The 22,259-nt window shown below is 36.4% G+C and overlaps 1 long non-coding RNA gene across 1 annotated transcript; it reads right to left on the reverse strand.

Moving 5' to 3' along the window:
* Positions 1–18,645: 18,645 nt before the first annotated feature.
* Positions 18,646–20,070, reverse strand: LOC131683980 (uncharacterized). Its single transcript, XR_009304597.1, has 4 exons — positions 19,762–20,070; positions 19,325–19,703; positions 18,938–19,119; positions 18,646–18,883 (listed from the first exon to the last, which is right to left on the reverse strand). It is a non-coding gene; the product is annotated as an uncharacterized LOC131683980 (long non-coding RNA).
* Between the last annotated feature and the right edge of the window lie 2,189 nt (positions 20,071–22,259).

Raw genomic sequence — 22,259 nt, forward strand, 5'->3', positions numbered from 1 at the left:
CTACCAATCATCATTTTGTGTTGTGCGCTTGGGTTCAGTGTTTGAGGCGAATGCGTAGGTAGATATATCTAATTTGTTAGCAGGGTCACCATATTCACAGATTTTTCTGTAATGTCACAGATTTTTTCTCAATTTTTGATCACAGATGGCAGATTTTTGACATTTTGATGAAAATTTCACAGATTTTTGGGAATATTGTGATTTTTCACAGATTTTTCGAAAATTTATCACAGATTTTTTTCCTGTTTCCGTTATCACAGATGGTAAAAAGATATTATTGACCGAAACACAGATTTCAATGTTGCATCCCTGTTTGTTAGCAGTTGCATGCGTAACCTGCAAGAGAGCAATCTGTCCCAGTTAAACTCATTCCGGAACCGGTTCGGATCTCTGAATGGAGTCATTATGGATTCCAAATCAAATTCCGAATGGTTTGACCGGGGTGCATTTGTTGCGCAAAGGTGAAAACTTTCTTAGCAATAAATTTACGCGGATCGATGGCAAACGCAACAAAAGTTTATTATTTACGTTCGATCAATTCGTTGATTCATTTCCACTCAGCCTATCCTATTTTGATTTTGCTAGTAGGCACATACTACAAAGCCTATTTATGTATGAATACACTACCACTCGAAAAACCGTTGCAAACGCATCTTAGTCCTTATATAAAATTGTTTTCGATTCTTGTATATTTATAGTTTCGATATATGATTAAGACCACTGCATTCGTTACATTTGTATGCGTACTTTAGGAAAGTCACAATAATGACAAAATATAACTAGACAGCTTGGTCTATACATGAAAAGTCAATATTGTCTAAAATTTGATTTTTCTTCACCGGTCCGGGTGAAAAGTTTTTACAAAATTTAAAAGCTGATCTTGTGCTATAAAGATTTAGTTCCAGATATTAGTTCGGTCACGGTTTTCTGTCTTCTTTCTTCAGATCTTCTCAAATAAGTTTAATCGGATTCGATCATCTACTACAAATGAAATGACCTGATAACCAAGAAGGTTTGGTTTAATATTTAACATTCGATGTTGATTGGTTGTGCTTAAACTACACGTAAGAAATATATTTGATCTATTATTTTTCAAAATCTACTAAGAAAATAAATATTTTATATTAAGTAGTATAGTCCTAAGTCTACAGTTCGTGCAACCCCATAAGGCTGCCCGTTGTAGTTTTTCTAAACTAATGCTAGTTTTTTCCACTGAAAAATTTGCTGTCAAAATACTATAACTTTGATGTAATAAAATTATAGCTCTATGCCTTTACATCAATTCAAACTTTCTTAAATTTTTTCTTACAATAAGTTTTCTATATGAGAAAAACAAAAAGTCGTCACTGTTGTGCTATCTTATGACAAACGCCATTTTGGGGTAAACTGAGTTAGATATGCCACATTACTTGTCGAAAAAAATCTCTAGAAAGTGGCGTTTTAAGAATTTTGACATAGGGTGAAGTGCCTATTTTCACCATACTAACCAAGGTGCCTCACTAATTCGTTAATTTCTCGCTTTAAAATCAATGGAATACGTAAAAATTGACATCAACAGCTTTGCTTCGTTGTTAAAAACCAATATAATAACAAAAATGCACTGAAAACTTTTGTGTTTGAGCGCAATGAAAACTCGAATCGAGTGCCCCTATTGTTGCGCTACCATTTGACTCAATGCGTTGAACAAAGATAGCAGACACTGCTCTAACCAACGGTTTCAAATGGGTAGGGTGATAATAGAAACATGGCGCAAATGGGCTCATCACCCTAATACTTGGTTACTGAGATAGCGAGCTGCTGAGAAATTTTCAATTTTTTGTTTCAAATGACTGTGTCTGGGGATTGGCTCAAATTATCGTGATGCATAAGATGTCTTATGTGTAAAACTATCTGATAAACACAATGGCATAATCATTTTCCAAACAAAAATACACGAAGTGTGAGTAAAATGGAGTTTTAATTTTATGCTGGAAATATGGCATATTTGGCAATACTGTAACCAAAAATAACTATTTTTTCTAGATTCACTGACTAATTTTCTTCAAAATGCATCTCACCAATTGTTTATAGACCAAATGAAGCCAAAGATATGAATAAAAGTTAATAATTGATGCTTTTTTTCTATGGAAAATTTTCCATGCACGATTATGACACGCCATACAAATTTTGTCACATAACATACCTATGACACGTGTGAGTGCGACTTTTGTTTATATTTATAGTAAATACTCGCAACATAGTCAACCGATCTTCGTAATATTTGAGAGATTAATACAGAATAGATAAAAGTATCAATTGCCTTCATTGAATTGTTTCTACCATGTATAAGTTTCAAGATATTCAATGCCAAACTTTAAAAATCGTTTTTCTCGAAATGTGCTAAATGGCGCTTGTCACAACATAGCACAACAGCGACGATGTAACCCCTTACATAAGTATCATAGAGCAACAAACTTTGATCAATCTTGCGTTCGCTCTTCACGAATGTATGTTCGACATGAGGCGATTGCTTCATTATTATTTTATTCATTATTGATTGGGTTACAAATGGGCTGAGAGCAAAATAAGGACATCTTGAATCTTGACCGAGACCAACAAATTGTATTCGTCTTTGAGTAAAATTTGATTTGTTGAGTGGTTTTTATAATAGATTCGCAATATTGTTTTCTTCAGAACAGATTTTTTGGGACTACGGGGCCCAAGGAACAGTGCAAAATATAAAGTCAATTGGTTATAGCGTGGCATCCCGCATTACATTTGCATTCAATTTCCAAAAACTAAAGTTTTTCTTGAAGTATACAACATATTATCTAAAGTATACTGAAGTGACTAAGAAATGTGACGAAGATAATTTTTGTTTATTTGTTTTACTCTCCTTCCAGTAGGCATAAAACCTCCTCATCTTTTATATCAGCAGATAACAAACATCCAAATGGTACATTTCGACACTTATAACTACAATTAAAACTAACAGCATGATCTTTATAACTAGTAGGAACTAGCACTAGACTACAGCTAACAGGATAATGAGCTCAGAAGAGATTTCTTGACAGCAATTAGGGTTACTACTTCCAGTGACGCGTTCACACGAAGATTTTCACTGACCTAGGATAGGTTTTTATAAAAGCACGAGTATAGGTTGAAACCAGACCTACCTGCTGAGTTTAAATGAGACAAGTATAACCTCCTTCTTTCTTTCTGTAACTCGTCAAGGTATCAATTACCAAAATTGACTCACATTCACCGTTGAGTGCTTTGTTTTAGTAAAGCATAATGCACACCACTGTTCTGAGCTTTTCTCATTTTCGCGAAATTTAAATTCGCCAGCTAACGACAAAAAATCCATTAGCATCGACCACTCTCGCCGTGGAGGATAAGCCTGACAAGGATTGCCCTCTGCCACAGTTAGCAGGATAAATAGAGTGAAGCAGGCAGCGAAGTAACAACGTCCGGGAAGCACACTGCGATGTCTTCCGGAATTATTGCTGGGAACAAATTAGGTTATTCATCATCACAGTCGCTATGGAGGTTGCATAAAAAAAAGCTTTTCTCTCTGGTCAACAGTTAATGGCCGCTGTAGGTACCGCCAATAATAAAGCCAAAAGAACTCTTTTGAAACAAACAAATTAAGTTAAAATTATTCATCGTCTCAATGGACCCGGAGAAATTGTTGTAAATCCCGGAGGCCCGAAGATCGTATCCAAAAACCGGAATCTCTTGGTCAAACCCAGATGGGTGGCAAGCCTAACAGCATTACGGGACAAATAACAGCCGAAGACATTGGAACAGCGACTGAAAAGACGACACATACTGACGAAAAGTCCATTAGAACCATAGTTTGTTCTAGCTACCGGAATGCGAAAAAAGGATGGGTTCCAAGACTACGACGACGAAAGTCGATGTCCAAAAGTTGAAAAAGCTCGGAACTGTCGGTTTGAGATTGCAGTAAATCGGAAATTAAAACTTCTTTCGAAACATCCCGGCGTACAGACAAGATATCGAGGTCAATAAACTTATAGCGATCTATGTAGTTCGGTGGATTCAGTAGGTCGTTATGCAACGTGGTGCCACATTCACCACATTCATTGAAATTCAAAATTACTTTTTAGAATTCAAAAGTGATAAAATTGATTTAATGAGCTATACTTATTAATTAAATTCTGTTTTAAAAATTGTCCTTGCGTTTAAACCAAAATGGGAGGCTTATTACTACCGCAAATAGCAAATACAAATACAAGTACTAGTTACACCAACAACTTATTGGTAACCTTAAAGCGGGTTTTAGTAAGGAGTTGGTGCGGCGTGTATGTTTCGGTGAATGTCTCAATATCATATTGGTTATAATGTACCCAGACTGCATTGCGGTATTCGAGTATAGAACGGGCCAAATTACAATAGAAAGCTTATAAACATTGTATATTGGTAAAGTTATTGGTGACTCTAAAAATGAATCCTAGCAGCTCAGGGGCCTTGGAAATAGTGTACTCGATGTGGAGCTTGAAGTTTATTTCAGGATCTAATTAGGCGCCCCAATCTAACAGAAGATTCCTATTTGAGATCGATTTGTGAAAGATTGTAGTCGAAATTAACTTTTGAGTGTTTACAAGTAAAATCTATTTAACCGCAATTGTTACTAGGGCGAACACTAGGAAGTATTTAACATCATCCTATTGGCATAGCTTCAATTGGTGAATACATCCAACTGGAGCTGCAAGAATTTTGCGTCTTTGACATTCCTAGTAAGGTGAAATAGTATGGAATCGTCAGCAAAAGTAAGTTTCATGCAGCAAATGGTTTATGCCGTTTAAATAGAGCAAAAATATGAATGCTCCGAGATGACTACTCTGAGGACTAGAACCCTGTGCGAGAAAATGATAGTTGTTCAAAAGTTGAAAGTTAGAATTAGAGGACAAAAGCATTCTTTTCTGCCAAAAAAGATAAGAAACATGAAACAAGTTTTAGTTTGAAACATACCAATAAACTTCATCAATGCTTTTGAATCATTAATCTAAATATAACAAAAGTACCATAAGGAAGTGACTAATAAAAAATATATGTTCATTCGCTTGAACGAACATAATTTGATTGATTTCAAATATACATGGACTAAAACTAAGAACATTTGAAGTAAAATTAAGAACGCTATCCAAAATCATCGAAATTAAGGACGTGTCCTTTAAAATAAAGGGTGGTTACCATATTATTGATCATATGGTCAAGGCTTCTGTCTGTCACGTTACATTTTTACGAATATTTCATAAGATAAGTCAGCAAAAACAATAAAACCATATTCTATCACAACTGCACATTATTAAGGTCACTAAATCGCACATTTTTTCTACAGAAAGTTTTTTTCTATCATGAACTGTTTTCACTTTATTGTCATTTTGATTCGTCTGTCACGTTACACAATTTTCGCAGTTAGTTTGGAGGTTGCCCGACTAAATAGAAAAAGTCTGTTCCGTTGGCCCCCAAATTTGCATGAAAACAGTTTTAAGTTGAAGCTTAGAAAGCAAGGAAGAGTATGAAATATAGTTTTCCTGAAGGAAAACTTTGTTTTCGATTTTATGGAGTATTCTCAATGATATGTCACGTTACAACCAGAACCTGTCACGTTACAGTTCTGCATTTTCATTGAAGCAAGGATATCAAGACCATCGAACACAAATCATCCTTAATCTAAGAACTGAGTATTAACGGAAAATTTCATGTTTATTTTGAAAAACATATTGGTTTTGATGAACAAACGTGAAATACTTTTGAAAAGGTCGTAATTTCACGAAATAACATATTATGTCGAAAGAAAATCCAAAATAACTTGAAAACATCTGCATTTTGAAGGATAATTTTTCGTGAGCATTTTGAATTGAAAACCTATTTTGAAATACATTCTATAACTAAATTACTCAAAGAAAAAAAAATTAAATGAAAAATTCAAAATTAAAAGAATTATTCAAATATGTTAAAACTTTTTATTGTTATTTTCTCTACGACGCAATTATATTTTAAAGTTTTTTTATTTGCAATTAAATTTTAAACGTGTTGTGTTTTTTGCGTTTGGTATTTGTGAGTAATTTATTAAAAGGGCGTATTTTCACTACTAGATATTTTTGTAGAAAAAAAATCAAAATATTTCGAAAAAAATTTCTTAAGAGCATTTTGCTTCGAAATTATATTTAGTATTAATATTGTATAAGAAAATTATCTTTATGACTGGCAAATACTAAGAAATTTAGAAGAATACTTGAAGTTAAAAATGTTTTTTACTAATAAATTCCTTTCGTTAACAAAAAAACATTGTTTTTCTGTAATTGTATTTTCATTTTTTTTTGTTTTCTTTAACAATAAATTTGTATTCTTTACATTTTTTGCTTTTTTTTTAATTTCATAAAAAATATTCACATAGAACAATTAATTCCCTAGAACTCGCTATCATATAGTTTTGCTGCACAAGTGGCGATTTTCGAAAAATATATATTGAAAGTAGTGCATTCAAGATCTCATACGCCCTTTTTTAAATATTACTTTTGAAAAAAAATTGTTTGTTTAATATTGAAAAATACTTAGTCTCACATATACATGAAACGTAAAAGGTTTCATCAGAATCAAAGATGGTCACCAATATTGACGCAATTGAATCGAACTTGATAGAATTGCTTTACAACAGAAAAAATCTGTCACGTTACATAAGATAAACTGAGTTTTCTTAAAAATTAATAAAACTTTAAAGTTTTCACAATACAGTTTCAAAAAGTAGACTCAAAGTAGTAAGAAAAAATGCAGGTTAGACATTGTATGCATGCTGTTGGTGTGGTCCACAAAACTTTTTTGAATTTTTGATCTGTGACGTTACAAGTTATTTGGTTTCCATTACTTCACAACTGAAAATAAGCAATAATCCATATTCATAAAAAAATTTCAAGCAATATCATCCAATTTAAATTAGACTGCGATAGAAAAATGTGGTTGCAAGCAAAAAGTTGAAAATATGGATTTTGTTTACCTTTTTATCTCCTTATGGTCTTTTAGTCACTTTCAGGCCATGCAAGTAGCATTAACAAACTTTCATAAATGACAGACATGAAATTTTCTGCTGGCATCACCATTCATATTTTTTAATATTAGAGGTTATATACATACGGAAAACAAACAGTTTGACGCAAAATTTGATAAAAAATAATTTCGCCTGTGGTTGCTATTTTCGGAGCCTTGACCATATGGTTTCACTGACCACTAAAAACTACTTCAAATATTAAATTTTGTTCTTTGTTTCCATCGTATTCACCTCATCATGAAGAGAGTTTTCAATTGACGTACCGAAATCCGGAAAATTTACTAAAACTACCACATCCATCATCCTTGAATCGCCAAAATCGGACTACTCAAGCATATCTCATATGGACCATGTCCTCCATTCTCCACCGAAAATATCCAAATGATTCCAACTGTTTATTGATATTTCAGATTACCATCACGCCCGAGGTAACCATTCCAGTCAACTTTCAATCATCCCCGATCGTATTTTGATAACTTTCCATAAACTCACCAACCAGCAAAGTGGTCCCATTCGTCCATTGTCCGAATTCGCTTTCATTCAACCCTATTTTCCGCGCACAGACGCGTCCAATCAAAACATTCACTTTCTCAAGAGGGTCATGCACCTTGTACACCACACGGTCTAGGAATGTTGAACTACGAGACGCCTCCCCGAACAAAAAAAATCGTGCACTTGAACCAGAAAGCAAATCAACGTCCAAAGATCATGCTCACGTATGAGCACTTGAGCCCGTTTGATGCTATACGCGGATTAAAAGGCACCCATCTGCTTCCACGAAATTTCCCCCCTACCCCGTTCTATTTTCGACTGTTTTGACGTAACGGCGATGGACCAAACAAGCTAGATCCGACTAGCCGACCGACCGATCGACCGCCCGCTGCCTGTCAAAATAAGATCTACTCTTTACAAATGGAGCAAAAGCAAATATTGACCGGATAAATATTTGCTTTCCACCAGCATCGTTTGCTCACGCGTACTATTTGTATGATGTATGAATGTATGTAAGTGAGGCTTCCAAGAGTGTCAATATTTGGATCAACATAATGAAATCACGATCCGCGAAACCGTCCCTGTGGTGTGGCTGGCCGAAATTATGATACCGTTCAACATGTCGCTCATGCGTCGGATTTTCGTGTGAATGCATTTTCGGAGAGTAACACCGAATTTTTGTTTTGCAGGTTTGATGGACAGTTTGATGGTCGCAAATGGTAACGTTTAACGGTGATGAGGTGATTCGGTCGCGTGCGGTTGTGATTGGTGTAAAAATTGGTGCGCGGTACAGGTATCTTTTGATTAGTGTTGTGTGGTTATGAATACAAGTATTTTAGGTAGTCATTAGAGGGGAACGGGGTTTTATGCTTTGGGTGCATGGGTGGAAGTGCTGTCACGTGCCTTAAACCATTGATTAATGTTGAAGAAGGTGTTTTGGCTTTAACGTGGGATGTTGGATGCATCAGTGTAGTGTTTTTTGATTTAAGATTTCAGGTTTCTGACTTCTGAAAAGCGTCACTGTGGCGTGTCGTAGAGGATTTTTTCGGCTATTCAAATGTTCCTTTCTAATACGAATTGCTATGGATCGTACAATACCTCTCTCAATTGCAGCTACACGGGTTGGGTCTTTTGTACGCCGAGGTGGCTTCACACTGTTCAATTGTCCGCCAAATGTGTTGAATTACGACTCGTGGTCGAATTATTGTTTATGATGGGGCCGCTTGTTGCCGTCCAAAATTGTCAGATCTAATCATAGGGTGCACGAACACAGTTTCTTGCTCCAATTCGATCTGTCGAAGACCCACGATTTTGGCTCCGGCGACTGGACGTCGTCGTTATGCAACACGTTTTCAAAGCCGTAATATTTATCTAAACCCTGTCGACGTGAGGAGTTTTTTCATCTCCGAAAACACAGCCCTCTACTCTACAAAGAAACAATTTGTGCTCAAAAATAATTCTCGCTGAAAACGATTGCGATAAATAATTCGCTTTGATTCTGTCACACAATAGCGACTATACAGCAGAAGCCGCGGAAATTAACGACGTTCGTTGAAACCAGCCTGCTCCAACCTCCCAGCCCAATCCCATCCCATCCCTCCGGCAAAACAATTGATTCCGAAATACCTCCGACTTATGCGACTTCTGAAATTGCATAATTCACCGAGATTGGCCTCCCGGCAAAGGTGTGAGGTCTGCGCCTCCGGATGGTGGCGAAGGGACGCCAAACACCGTTAGGAGTGAAAATAAATCTCCGACACGTATAACTTTTCACTTCTGTACCGGCAGCGGCTGCACTTTTCAGCAGCATAGGTGGCAACTGCAATCAGCCGGCGTAGATCGACTGGGGCAGGGTTGTCAAATATTTGTTCTATGCGGAGCCTGAGTCCGGACCGAATTTTGAATCAACTCCACCTCGGCTGGCAGCACTGTCGATTATGCTGCAGTTCGCGGAGGAAGTATAAACACACACACAAACTCTGCTCTCGGGAATGAATATCCACGGGGGTGACATGGAAGGAAGATGTGTACATGGAAATCGTGACTTCTCCGGTAGTAGAATTGATTCTGCTGCTGTTTGCTATTTCGTTGCTATTCTCTTATTCCTATTCACCTATTCATCCACCGTTTCGGTTGCTGAATGACTGCGAGAACTCTAGTTTGAAGGTGTCGAGAGGTGTTTTCCCCCGATCGTCATGCGCGCGCGATATGCATCCGAATCCGAAGACATAGACGACGGCAGCGCTGCTGGCGGAACCGCCTCGACTAGGGAAATGAATTAGGCTCTGTGATTTACTACTGACAGCTGCGGGAAATTGGAAACGGACCGTTTCGACCGACCGGCAGTAGCTCCCGGGAGAAAGATCTTTCTTATCGCTGCAGGGTTAATGGAGTTTGGAGGTTTTTTCGAATAATTATGGCAGTATTGATCTTGGGCTTGAACTGTTCCGTAACACCGAACTGGATCGGGTTTGTGGCTCGTTGGGGAATCGTTCCAATTTATGTGAGAAATATTGCAACTATCGGCGATCATGGAGGTGTCTTTGAGTTTTATACATTCTGGATCGGTCCAATAAGTTTTTATAGAATGAACAAATGTAGGAAAATCGAAGAAGTTTATATAAATATTTTTGAAAATTTTCATCTAATAATTGTACTAGAATACAGCTATAATCTGACGGTTCAAAGGCTAAAGTGTTGCAATGGTCCTTTGTACTAAAATCGGCCGCAAAGTCTTTCTACGACTTCGATGATCCAAAAGTTCTTTAACTTTTAATAAATCGACTTGCATAAATGTTGAATGTAAATGCTAATTCCACTCACCAGTACATTTACTTTTTATGATTTCATATGAGACGGCGTAGACAACTGAAAGAGTCAATGCGATAGTTAGAATCACGAAACAAGCTTACTCATTTCACCTCAAATCCAAACCTGCTTCAGAGATCAAAAACCATTTTATTTGGTAGTTGGTGTAATGGAAAGAATAAGGATAAATTAGATTCACACGATTCGAGCGATCAAACTGATTTTCTGCTATCGTTTCTCTAGAATTTTTAACATAAGAAATATTAAATCAGCCTATTTCCGAGAAGTACAGCTAGGTTTAGCTTCACACTTGAGTTATGGGAGGAATTGGTAAAACGAGCACACATGTTTCGTGCGGTCACTGTAGCTATTTTGATTCGATTTCCTAGACTAATGTTGAAAATTTGGCCTTCGCACGTTTTTAATGAACGATCATTCCAATTTAATAAATTTAAATAATTATTTATTTTCATTACTTAACTTTAAACTCATTACAATTTTGTTAGTAAATTCCCACCCACTTTGAAAAGCTTCGAACATGGAGGTAGACTTTAGCATTGCAGTCATCAACTGAAACATTGATTGCTGCAAAAAATCAAATGAACAGTTACTTTTGATCAGCTACTTCCAGCAATTTCTCTGAATTGTTGTAAAACTGGGAAGAATTGGGGGCAAATGGCTACACACGATTCGTGTGGTCATTTTAAGTATGTTCAATCGATGCCCTAAACTATTTCACATAAGAATGACTGCTTTTGAACAGCCGCATTTGGCCTCTTTCTGAAATGTATAGCTATATTTAACTTTGTACTTGAGTTGCAGAAGGAATTGGGGTAAAACAGTTAGATACGTTTCATTTGGTCATTCCGACTATATTCAAACGATAACCGGGACTTTTTACAAAAGAATTATCATTTTCGATAAGCCGCATTTAGCCTATTACTGTAATATAGAGCCAGGGTTAACTTCAAACTTAAGTTGTGCGAAGAATTGGGGTAAAACGGGTATACTCGTTTAGTGATATTATAACTATCTTCAATCGATTCTCTGGACTTATTTAGATATAAATTACTAACTTATGTCAGCCGCTTTCAACTTTCTTCCGAGTTATATATTCAGTCTTGAATATAATCTCATACAAAAAGAGGAATTGGGTCAAAACTTAAAACGAATATGAGTGCGTGCCATGCGGTCATTGTAAATGTCAGCAATAAATTTTTCAGACATTTTTACATAAAACACCTTTTTTGAACTTTTTCCATCCTATTCATTTATGTTGTGTGGTTATGGGGTTCCTATGCGGATCCATATCTGTTAGGACATTGCGATTTTTTTAGTTCTTAAAGTCCCCCCCTTTCATATTGTGACAATTGTATAAATTAAGCTCAGATGCCAAATTTCACATCATTTGGACAATTTTTTGATAATACGGGAAAGTACTGGGGTACTGAGCCATTTTGTTCCCAAAATCCCCTATGTTTTAATAATTTTTCTACCCCGTGCTGCAAATCATACATATTTTGCAGTTTTTCTAATGTAAAAATCTAATCTCGTGCATATATCTCTCTTATTCTTCAATCAATTTTCACAAAATGTTCTTTGTTGAACTTAAAAAATCATTTGGAACAATAAAAATAAAAAAAAAAATGTTTCTAAATTTACCGGTAACGAGTTTATTTTTATTTTAATATGAAAAATTTTAATATAAAAAAATATAATATTAATGACAAAAGGCCCTATAACCCAAACTTCTCGTATTCGGACAAAGATCGCAAAGGTTCTGTTCGATTTCTGAGATTTTTTCACATTAGAAAAACTACAAAATATGTATGATTTGCAGTACGGAGTAGAAAAAATATTAAAAATGGGGGATTTTGGGGACAAAACAGTATATATAGTCACATTTCATGTATCGATCAAGCATTTTGGTTTTATTTTGCCTTTATTGTATTTTTCCTAAAGTAAACATATAAATGTAGTAAATGGACTGGTCTTAATCATATATCCATGCAATAAATATACGATGATGAAGACGGATTATGTTCTATCAACAATCGTGCGCTAGACATGGGTGGAACGCCCAACTACTACCAGCAGAAGACAAAGAAATCTTCACACTTCCTTTAAATCATGTTCATATTAGCCTAGCTGGTCCTAGTTTTCCGTTCTAAGTTTATAACTGATTTGCTCTAGAATACCTATACGTCTTTCAATATTCAACGAGAGCAATGGTTTCTCTTAGTATTAAATTTGCCGAGAATAGCCAACAAAATCGATACAGCAAAACTAAAATGATCGGCTTCAACTCTCGATCACCTTGGTGTCAAGAGATGGCAAGACGCGATGTATGATTTTGCGATTAACCGCTATTGCAGATCTTCCACCGAATCCAACAATTCGATCAAATCGATTAATAATATAGTTAGAATTACTTCTCAATTTAATAATTGTTTTAAAAGACGTTTCGGTCACAACGGCTATATACACATTATGTACCCCCAAGAAGTTGAAAAATTCGTCTTCGTTCGTTTTTAATAAACGATCATACCCATTTAATAAATTTAAAAGATTATTTTAAATCAGTATTAAACGTAAATTTCATTACAATTTGGTAGCAAATTCCCACCCAATTTAAAATGTCTAATTTTTTAGTTCATTACCCATCGTACTTCGGTGGGTGACAGAGCTAATGAAGACTGTCGATTTCTGGTCCCTTGCCCAGTGAACAGATGTATGACGGGAGCGAACCCGCCCGTTCGAATTAAACTAATAATTCAAATTTTTTTGTCTTTTGACTTAAGTGCCAATACCTTATTTAGGACTGGTGGTATCCAACGGGGAAAAATGATCCCGTCATACCTCTGTTCACTGGGCAAGGGACCAGAAATCGACAGTCTTCATTAGCTCTGTCATCCACCGAAGTACGATGGGTAATGAACTGAAAAATTAGACATCAGACGATTATAAAAACCCGGGCCTTGGTATCAAGCGGGGAAATTAAATAGATCAAATGTGTTGGGGTGATCAGCTGCCGTTGTGTGTGATTCCTCGCTTTGCAGGCAGGGTACGATCACCGTCGCCAGTGGGATAATCATATGTTCTTTCTGGGATGTCACCATACTCAGGGATAGCATAAGAGTTAGTGCATTGGGCCGGAGTCTCAAAGGTTGCGAGTTCGAGTCTCGCCTCTAGATGGGGAATTTTTTTCACATGATTGCTTAGCTTCACTCACCATTTCCGATCGTTTTTCCCCGTTGGATACCACCAGACTTTCAAATTGTTGAGGTTTCATTACATTCATTCATTACATTAAAATGAGTTAAATAAAGCTCTTGGATAATACCAGAGCATTGTGGCTCGTTTGAGCCGTTAGCTTTTCTCTTCATAAAAATAACTTGCAAAGGAAAAACAGTTAAGTATTTTTTCAATTTGTTGTATATTTCGTCCAAAGTTTAACCTTGCGGTAACCGTTTCAAGCCTTGAATGGTCTATCTGTCTTTAAATCATATGCACACAATTTATAAAACTTCTCCGTAAGATACTGAAGAAAACGTTTGTGACCAATCAAGCCATCCGCTGTAACTCGACATTCTTCATTTCGGTCAGCCTGAAAAGAGGCTTTCACGTCTGGAAGGAACGTCGAAAGCTCAGTTCAATAGGCACTGAAGTCGGAGATCATCACTGTCATCGGCGGAGGAGATTGGTGTTTCTTCTCATTAGCATTACGCACAATGCGAAGAAAAATTACAATTACAATCTTTTGCTTCACGATTCGGATAAATCATCGAATGAGTTGCTACAATCAATTGGATTTGCGGGTGGAGAAGTTATCCTTTTTCGTTTTTTTTTAATATTTGGCACATAGGCCCTTTCCGGGAGATCCCGGACATGTTGGAAGAATTAAATATTTTTTTAGGATGAATTATTCTTGCAACACGTTTTAGTTTTGAAAATGACTGATTGAGTTAAAAAGGCAGGTAGATAGACTGATTGTCGAAAAACTATATAGGTTGTCTTGAGAAAGACTGATCGAGCAAAAAATATAGGTCCTGAGAAAGACTGTTGCTGTTAAAAAACTCTAGACAAACCAGGAGCTATCAAGATTAGTGACCGGATCGAACGACGGTTCAAGCCAGACTGACAAAATAGCAATAGATTTTCTTCTTTAATTGTTGCTGCCGGTGCGGCTCGGGTGCGTTCACTGCGTCAAGTTGTTTTGCTGTATATCCTATGCAAGCAAAATGTTTCATAGGAGAAGAAAATTCTTGTTGTGAATGAAGAACGACGATGGTGTCATGGTCGACGATGACTCGTTTGCGAAAGCCTATTTTAAACAAATTCTTTAGCGTTTGCTTTGCCGCAAATTTCCTGATAGATTTAAGTTTGTTTTCACGAAAAAAAACTATGGTTTGGTAAGACATCTGCCCCTGCAGCAAGAAAACCAGCGCCTTTGTGTCGGAGAAGACTACGAATTTGAAAGTGCTGAAAAAGAGGTACCGTAACAACCAAATTTCACCCTTGATTAAGTCACATGATGATTTAGTTACGTTTTGACCAGATCTAGGCAGTTGCTATTGTAGGAAGGATGTGCGATAATGGCTCAACGGCAATGTAGCACAGCTCATTCTAAAAGAACTGAATGCACCAAATTATTTCCGGTTTCGTCCAATAGACCAGCAATGGACGATAATGAAGATTAAGGTAGCAGTCACCAGCGCCATAATGGTCGAATGAAGAATTAGTGTAATGCCGAAGACTCCATATCAAGAAGACTGGCAGCTCTGTCAAAAATCGAGCGACACTGAAAACAGCACCTCTTTCGAGACAAGGTGGTACTAATGTATGTTGGTGTGAGTCTCATTTTCCCCCACATACAGATGCTATCAATTTGATTTTCTCTACGCATCAAAGTTAGCACTGCCGCCAACTGTCACCGTGTCGCGTGTTATTGTTACAAATTTCTAATTAAATATTTTTGCTATGGGGTATAAAAGTTGTAGAATGAAAGGTTGTAATAACAACTCCATGAACACAAATAAGTCGTTTTTCGTTATAACAGCTAAGAACAGGTATGTACTTGAAACATACAAGCCGTGGAATTGTTTTATGACGCTTCAAATTCCAGAGATTCCCATGCGTGGAGAAGAATATGCGAGGACGAAAGTTTGTCGGATTTGTTTGTCAAGATCATTTCGAAGAACGTGATTTTATAAACAAGGACAACAAAAGCCAAGGGTACGGTGGAATAAATCAATATATTTAATGAAATTTAACAAGGTAATAATTTCAGCCTTCGTAAATTTGTAGTTCCTGTTATCCGGAAGAAAACAAATGTAAATTATTCTCATGACATGCTAGACTACTTTCCAATGGGCTGTGATTACGAATCAATGAACTATTTTGAGTCAGAACTAGGAGCAAAAACAGCAGAAAATCCCGAACCTCTGTTTGATATCGCTGGTGAGATGGAAATTGTTTCCGACCCCATCTGTGAAATAATGGACGCGCCGATATTAAAAATAGTATACCCAAGTATCGAGCATGACCATGACTATCTGCACGATCCAATTCGAAGCATCTTGATCGCTGAGAAAATGCTTGATCTGGAAGAACGGGAAATTCATCTGAAAAAGGAACTGCGGAACAAATCAAAGATGGTTTCCAAGAAACAAAACATCATAAAAAACCTTCGACTCGAGATAGCAAATTTGAAGCAGCACTTTAAAAAGGATACTGCAGCTCAACTGCAAGATCCTATTCTTTTGGAACTCCAAGCGAATAAGTTTCGGAAATGCCGTGGTGGCAGATTTTCCGATACCATGAAACATTTAGCACTTGTTTTACACTACTGTTCATCAAAAGCTTACAAACAAATGAGGCAATTTTTTGCATTACCTTCTATAAGCACTATCCGTAAATGGTTGGAAAGAATAGATGTGGGTGAAGGTTTTTCCGCGAATATTTTTAATTTACTGCAAATCAAAGCTTCGGTCTTGCCGGCGGAAGAAAAACTGGTCTCAATTTTCTTCGATGAGATGGCAATAACTGAAAAAGTATCTTATTTCGGTAATGCGAAACCTGACTACTTTAAAGGTTTCCAAACGAAGCTTCCAGGAAAATTTGTAATCGATACAAATGTACGTGCCAAATCGGTTCTTGTGATTATGATAAAATCCATTAGGTCGGGTTTTAAACAATCTATTGGATATTTTTTTTGCACAGATTTGAAAAGTGGAGCCCTAATAGCAATTATAGATCAAGCCATTCTGCTGGTCATTCAATCTGGTTTCTTACCAAAAGTACTAGTTTGCGATCAAAACTCTATAAATCGTGCTTTGTTTACGAAGGAGTATAGTGTTTGTGAAGAAAGGCCGTATTTTGAAGTGCAAATTGAGTCTAATATACATCGTATCTATTGCATGCCTGATGCACCACATTTATATAAATCCACAAGGAATAATTTACTGAAGCATAATGCGGTATATGACGATGGAGTTTGTAGTTTCAAACATATTATTGACTTGTATTGGGAGGACGTCAAGCATACTCCCCGTACTGTCCCTGGTTTGACATACGACCATATTAAGCTCTCACAGTTTGCTGAGATGAATGTGGGATTGGCTGCGCAAACGCTTAGCCGATCTGTAGCCGTAGGGTTACGCGCTTACGTGCGAACCAACAAGCTTCCGAAGGCAGCATTATTTACAGCGACATATTGTGAAGATTTCGACGAACTGTTCGATGCGGCTAATTCATCAAACTTCAACACAGCGAAGGTTATTTTACAAAATTCACAAACTCATCAATGTAACTTTTTGAGTTATACATTTTTTTCATTAGCCTATGAAACGTCCTCTCCAAGAACATTCAGCTCATTGGGCCTTGATGGATTCTATGGTGGACCGACTTAAAGCACTGAGGTTCATCAACAATAATTGCTTCGATGTTGATATGGTTAATATGCGTTTTAATCGTTACATGTGCATATGATTACCATTTCTTTTACCAGGAACAGAACTTCAAACCTCTGGTCAAACAGTCTCGCTCACCATATTTTATTGAAGGATGGTTACTATATATTGCTGCGGTAAAATTACTGTGGAATGAACTGCACGAGATATACGGGTTTAAGTTTCTCAGAACAAGAAATCTTTCACAGGATTGCTTGGAACATTTTTTTTCAACAGTTCGTTGGAAAAATGGAAACAATAGTCATCCTGATAGTTCTCTTTTTTCATCTGCGTACAAAGCTTTGGTAATAAACCATCTAATATTACCTGAGCAAATTGGCAATGTTCAATCCGATCTGAGCAAGTATATGATAAATAGGCATGAATTATCAAAAATCCAGATCGTAAAAGAATGCCATGTACGACCAAAGTATCTGGATAAGGAATCAGACGATCCGATTACCCCGATAACCGAACCGAGTGATGTGAATAAACTAGCCAATATTCATTGGACTATTGGATGGGCATGTAGCAAACTGGCCCATAAAGAATGCCTAACACGTGCAACAGCAGGAAGTGATGCAGTTGATCAGGATGTCACATTTTTAGCCGATTTCAAAAAGTATTCTGAAACATCAAAAATTATCACGCCAGGAGAAAAGATTTTCCAGTATTTCTCAGCTGTCTGTAGGCTTTTCGAAATACACTTCGAGTCGCTTTTGAGTCTTGATACCGTTGGCGTTAAAGAGGAAATGATGGACATGATCCAATTAAAATTTGGTTTTTCTGGAGTTCAGAATAATGCGATCGATGATAGCAGCGAAGAGGAGTGCATTGAACATCAGGAAACACTTATTATGGATGTTCTGTGTGAAACATGTGCCCTGCGAATCACCAATAAGTATCTGAACATGTTGATAGCTTGTAAATTGGGAGAAATGAATAGTTGTTTTAAAGACATGAGTCAATGCAAAAGGAAATCGAAGAAAACTGAGAAAGCAAAAAAGTTGAACATAGTGTCCTTTTCAAAAATGTTGTCTCCAACTGATAATAATTCTGAACTAAGAAAGAAACAATCCAAATCGATTAAGGTAATATGTGAGATAAAATTTCTAACTCATTCCTAACATTATTTACGTTCTAGACAACCACTTCTAAACCGCGGGAAAGATCTTAAAAATATCTTGAATGCTCCACCATAATTTTCATAAACGTGTATATGTAAATGGAGTAACAATAAATAAAATGAATAATTACTATTTTTATTGTTAACTATATACAGAATATGCAAAAAGAAATCATTAACCAATTGCAAAAATTGGCAATTACAATTATCCAAACTTTCCCGCTTAATGCTTATTATAATTATATTTTTTGTATTTTATTGAATATTTTATTTGTTGTAGCATCGGTGATCTCCGTATATATTCCACTGATCCAATGACGATCATAAGGGTACATGAAGCAGTTGACTGCGATTATTGAAATCACCATGCTGTATTCACGTAAAACAGTTGTGAAGGTGCATAACGCTGGTTGCAATCATGAAAACGCACTGTAATGTGATAATGCTGACAGACTAGAAGAAAATAAGAAATAAACTGTATTGAATTAAACTGTGAATTTTACATACAAACTCGTTTCTCAAGTAATTCTGCGTTCCAATCGAAGATTTTGGAGCGCTCGATAATATGGTACATTTACTCTTTTTTTTAGGTAGCGGACATAAAATCACTACCGGCACCAGTCGAACTATATAGCAGCCAACAGAACAAATCCGCATGACGCTCAAAATGGAACCTTCTAAACAACCAACTGGAAAAAACAGCAAAACATAACGATGTACTATCATTCTCGTTCAGATAATGACGAAAAACTGAAAACAAAATTGTGCTACACATATACTGCCTGTGATCGCAAGCCAGTCCCATGTAGATAGGGAATCCCATAGAACATGGGGCTGACTTGCGATTATGGGCAGTATAACTGTATTGCCAGCTAATTGCATTAAGATAGTTACCTTTGTTTTTTCCAACAGTATCAGGCCTAGAGCCACTACACACTGCGAACATAGATTCTGCATCTGTTATGCCACCTCAATGTTTGTCAGATGCTTCTAATGATCTGCGGTAATGCAATGTTCCAGGTAATGTAATGTTCGAGGCATCGAGTCATTTCGACAAGCTGCTGCAGCAAATCCATCTGTAGTATGTATCAGAAGGAATTTGTTCTCCTGCATCTCGTGTGGTTCCAGTGCATGTTTGTGACCATGACCAACCAAATTTTCAATACGAGCTGATAACTTTGATCCTAGTTAGAGTTTGTTTGTTCTACTAACAGCTATGTGGCACCGGGCAGTCAATCGCGTAGAAAAGCCACCTTGACGGAAAACACTTGTGCTAAAGGAAATAACAAAATTAAATTCTCGCAATTAAGCACATTTTATTATTGATTTACCTGACATTTTTCACCCGCTGGAACCGGTTAATGACCCGCTGTGGCATCGTTGTTTGAGACTTCTTTTAGTTTATTTCCATCATACAACCACTATTGATGGAATTGTTTACAAATAATTTTCGAATGTCAATCATTTGAAATGCACTGTAACAAAACAGTGGTGCAAAATGATAGGTCATCCACAAGAGTATATGAAATTTTATGACATTGAATTCAAAAGAAAAACACTTGAAATCGTAGTGCGGTTCTGAATATTGTAATAATGTGCTGAAGCATTTGATTTTGAAATGTAACATTTCAGGAATTTGAGTGGAAGTAATTTTCAACCTTGATGCTAATGTCTGCTTCATTATCATGTGAGTAAACACTTAAATGAAGCGTCTCGAATTTTATCAGTGTAGTTGAATTTTAACCTGCGTCGATATTCTTGAAGTAGAGAACGTATAACTAAAATATGTAGAATTATCAATGCTCAAATGGAGATAATCTCTAGGCTCCCGTATTGGAGGGATCGAATTGGAAAGGGATAAAAAACTTTGATACCTGTATATTTTTTACCCGAGTGGGTAGCGTTACACTGAATTTGTTGAAATAAAACATGTATCATTTTATTTAACTGCTAGAAAGAAAAAATCTTCCAAACCACTGCACCATTCATACTTTCGTGTATGAGAAAATCAGAAAAAATCTCGATAATCTTTGCACAAGGAGAAAGAACTGACGAGATAGATAATCATCGTAACGCTATATTACTGTTCCCAAAATTGTTGCTGCTTGCAAACTAAAAATAAAGGAAGTAATCAAAACAAACAAAGTAACAACAAAACACACATGCATCTTTTATTTGTTACCTTCTCACTACCACTTTTACATTGAGTTTCCTCCCTAGGCACGGTAGAGGCGCTGTTCTCAATGGCGCTTGACAGATATATGGAGCTAGAGAAGAGTTCCCAGTCTTCTTGATATGGGGTCTTCGGTAATGCGCTAACCAAGAGCGTGGTTTAAGAAAGCATGCGCCGTCTGATAAACGGTAACAAGACAAAAGAGTGAGAATTTCTTCGAAATAATGATGAAAGATTTATGCCTGTTCTTTTCATAAAAAAACAGGTTATTACTTTATATAACAATTCATTTTAAGATTGCGAAAAAGATATACGCATTTGAAATTCCCCATTAAATAAATAAAATGTTATAATACGAATAATCTGAAAGAACCGAATCAAATGCATCCAAATAAATTTAATGAAATGAAATGAATGCATTGATAACATATAATAAATGAATAAAATTGATAAAATACTCGATAAATTTGGTAAAACTAAATAAAATTAATTAAATTATTATATCTAAATTAATAGTTGAATCAGCTAAATTTTTGAAGAAAATATGAAAATTAAAACACAAAAATTATTGAAATATCAAATTTAAACAAACGGGTAACATGTTTTCGATTTTGATCTAAACTATCATCAAATTGGCGCCAGATCGACACAAAACCCAAACAGTCCATACAATATGTGTAAACTCCTATAGCAACTGGCTGCTACCGAGTGGTGTTTCGGTTAACCTCACATAGATGTTCTGGGTCGCTGACGAGTATAGGGAATCGTTTTATCTTTCCTAGATGATAGTTATTGTGGCTATTTTCACAATCTGGCATATTCAAATGGGTAATAAAGGGCGTGAATGAGCTTGTTACCCTACAAAAAATGATTTGAATCGTTTCAACTTGAGCAGCGCATGAGCAGATGTCAAAAATATGCTTCGAATGAGACGTAAACGGAGCCAAACGAGAACCCCATCTTATGTCCACCACAACACAACTAACAACAACAATCATACCATCCACGACCTAGTGCAAGACAGAATTCCTTATCCAAGTCAAACACCAACCTGATTTCCGGAAAATCGCAATCAATCAACAATGCTCCTATCAACCAGCTGTGTTCAGTCAAGCGCAAAAGGAATAGCTCCGGTAATAGAGTCGCACACTGTGCAAGGAGGTAACAGCATTCCAATCCTTGTTGGTTCTTAATGTGCTCACCGAATCGTGAAATTTGGCGATTTTCCTATACCAGGCAAGCAGGACTAACGGATGAATCAAATTTCTTTGAACATACGCTCGTTCACATGGTAGCGATGAGGGGGAATTCTTTGACGGACCCGCCTGTTCAGTCATGCGTAAAAGAGCGCAACCCGTGTTGTGGCAGGCGCCATTTCACAAAATAGTGTCATTATACAACCTTCCTTGTTAAAGTATTCGGCAATTGTAACTGGTCCGTATAATTAAGTTGTATCGTAATGCAGATTACCTTACAATGTTAGCAAAAAAACCAAATTAAGGGGTTATATATGTTGAGATGCAGGAAAAAGGAAAATATTTGAATTTTTGCAAAGGTTTGTAGCCATATTTATATAAAACACTTGTTATACGTCTAGCGTAGTACAATCTTTAATTTGCAAAATTCACATGAAAACAAGAAAAATATTAAAAAATA

The sequence above is a fragment of the Topomyia yanbarensis genome, chromosome 2 (genome assembly GCF_030247195.1).
Source record: "Topomyia yanbarensis strain Yona2022 chromosome 2, ASM3024719v1, whole genome shotgun sequence".
NCBI classification, from domain to species: Eukaryota; Metazoa; Arthropoda; class Insecta; order Diptera; family Culicidae; genus Topomyia; species Topomyia yanbarensis.